We start from the raw sequence: 2,986 nt of genomic DNA, 5'->3' as shown, positions 1-2,986 counted from the left end.
CTCTTTGTTACCCCATGAATCACAGCACGCCAGGCCTCTCTGTCCATCACCAGCTCCCGGAGTTCACCCAGACTCACGTCCATCGAGTCTGTGATGCCATCCAGCCATCTCATCCTCTGTCGTCCCCTTCTCCTCTTGCCCCCAATCCCTCCCAGCATCAGAGTCTTTTCCAATGAGTCAACTCTTCGCATGAGGTGGTCAAAGTACTGGAGTTTCAGCTTTAGCATCATCCCTTCCAAAGAAATCCCAGGGCTGATCTCCTTCAGAATGGACTGGTTGGATCTCCTTGCAGTCCAAGGGACTCTCAAGATTCTTCTCCAACACCACAGTTCAAAAGCATCAATTCTTCGGCGCTCAGCCTTCTTCACAGTCCAACTCTCACATCCATACATGACCACAGGAAAAACCATAGCCTTGACTAGACGAACCTTTGTTGGCAAGGTAATGTCTCTGCTTTTCAATATGCTATCTAGGTTGGTCATAACTTTCCTTCCAAGGAGTAAGCATCTTTTAATTTCATGGCTGCAGTCACCATCTGCAGTGATTTTGGAGCCCCCCAAAATAAAGTCTGACACTGTTTCCACTGTTTCCCCATCTGTTTCCCATGAAGTGATGGGACCAGATGCCATGATCTTTGTTTTCTGAACGTTGAGCTTTAAGCCAACTTTTTCACTCTCCACTTTCACTTTCATCAAGAGGCTTTTGAGTTCCTCTTCACTTTCTGCCATAAGGGTGGTGTCATCTGCATATCTGAGGTTATTGATATTTCTCCCTGCAATCTTGATTCCAGCTTGTGCTTCTTCCAGTCCAGTGTTTCTCATGAGGTACTCTGAATATAAGTTAAATAAGCAAGGTGACAATATACAGCCTTGACGTACAATCGACATTGTAAGTAGGATTAGTTAAGGTAGAGCTATAGAAAGAAATGTTAGATAAAAAGGCAAAAAGTGGTCTCAGATTTTCCTCCATTATTAACTTATATAAATTGCTTTCATCATCAGTTGTACCTTTTTTCATCAGAGTACTATAATGTATGACAATTCCAGTAGTAAAACAACAGAAAAAGTATTTAATATGATGTATATAATATGAAATATTCTAAAATGTTTCATTCGGTAAATAGGGATTTCCAAATATTTCTGAGCCATGGTTGAAACTAAATTTGGGAAAACATGAAAACAACAATGAGCAAAGCTGTTGGATATCAGAGAGCAGAAAGGTTGATAAAGTCAGTTATTTAAACCTTATAAAGAAGTTGAGGTCAAGGAAAAAACATTAGGAAATAAATAGAGAAAAATATTACTTTAACAATCTGATTAAATAATCAAAATTTCTGACTCTGGAGCTTTGTCTTCTGCTATCAGGTGCATTTCCTCAGTATTCTGACAATTAATCATTTCGTAGTTTGCTTCACAAAGAATGCTTTCAGAGCCCTCTTTATATCTTTATTTCTCAGACTGTAGATGAAGGGGTTCAGCATGGGTGTGACCACAGTGTACATCACTGAGGCAGTTGCACTTGATCGTGAGCTGTGGGTCCTAGGAGAGCTAAGGTACACCCCTAGCATTGTACAATAAAATAAGGAAACAACTGAGAGGTGAGATGCACAGGTAGAGAATGCTTTATACTTCCCCTGAAGTGATGAGATTCCACGTATGCAAGAAACTATCTTAGAGTAAGAGTAAAGGACACCAGTGAAAGGACCACCACCCATCAGGACAGCTGCAAAATACATCACCATGTTATTAAGAAAGGTGTCAGAACAGGCAAGTTGGATCATTTGATTGAGTTCACAAAAAAAGTGGGGGATTTTCAAGTTTGTGCAGAAGGATAGTCACAATACCATTAAGCTTTGTAACAAGGAATTCAGGAGACATATGATCCAGGACATTAGAACCAGAAGTGCACAGAGCCGGGGGTTCATGATGACTGTGTAGTGCAGGGGGTGGCAGATGGCCACAAAGCAGTCATAGGCCATCACGGTCAGGAGAAAAATGTCCAACACTGCAGAGAGGGTGAAAAAATAAATCTGTGTGATGCAGCCTTCATAGGTTATAGCTTTATTCTGGGTTTGGATGTTCCACAGCATCTTTGGGATGGTGGTAGAGGTGAAACAGATGTCCACAAAGGACAGGTTGGAGAGGAAGAAGTACATAGGGGTGTGGAGGTTGGGGTCTGAACTGACAGCTAAGATAATGAGCAGGTTTCCAAACACAGTGAGCAGGTACATGGATAAGAAAAGCCCAAATATGAGAGGCTGCACTTCTGGTTGCTCTGAAAATCTCAGAAGAAGAAATCCTGACATCCATGTGTCATTGCCTGGTTGCATATGATGGAAGTAACTTCTAGGAAAGAAGGAAATAACATGACTAATACAAATATGTGAGGGTGTGTGTGCTAAGTTGCTTCAGTTGTGTCTGACTCTTTGTAACACTATGGACTATACCCTGCCAGGCTCCTCTGTCCATGGAATTCTCCAGGCAAGGATACTCGAGTGGATTCCATGCCCTTCTCCAAGGGATCTTCCCAACCTATGGATCAAACCTGTGATTCCTGCATTTCAGGCAGATTCTTTACTGCTGAGTCACCTGGGAAGCACCAATATTCACACAAACTTGCGTTCTTCACATATTCTAAATTATATAATGTATACTTTGCAGTCAATAAATTAATTTTTGTGTCTCTTTTGCTGTCTCGCATACAGGGTTATTGTTACCATCTTTCTAAATTCCATATATATTCATTAGTATACTGTATTGGTGTTTTTATTTCTGGCTTACTTCACTCTGTATAATAGGCTCCAGTTTCATCCACCTCATTAGAACTGATTCAAAATCGCCAGTCCAAGTTCGATACAGGATGCTTGGGGCTGGTGCACTGAGATGACTCAGAGGGATGGTATGGGGAGGGTGGTGGGAGGGGGGTTCAGGATGGGGAACATGCGTACACCTGTGGTGGATTCATGTTGATGTGTGGCAGAACCAAT

At 41.8% G+C, this 2,986-nt stretch overlaps 1 pseudogene; it reads right to left on the bottom strand.

Moving 5' to 3' along the window:
• Positions 1 to 1,393: 1,393 nt before the first annotated feature.
• LOC147368355 (olfactory receptor 7A17-like) lies at positions 1,394 to 2,329 on the bottom strand (annotated as a pseudogene).
• Between the last annotated feature and the right edge of the window lie 657 nt (positions 2,330 to 2,986).

Source organism: Bos grunniens, chromosome 7 (assembly GCF_055505025.1).
Source record: "Bos grunniens cultivar Pamir isolate PY7600 chromosome 7, Bosgru_T2T1.0, whole genome shotgun sequence".
Taxonomy (NCBI): domain Eukaryota; kingdom Metazoa; phylum Chordata; class Mammalia; order Artiodactyla; family Bovidae; genus Bos; species Bos grunniens.
This window is presented reverse-complemented; position numbering and strand designations above follow the sequence as displayed.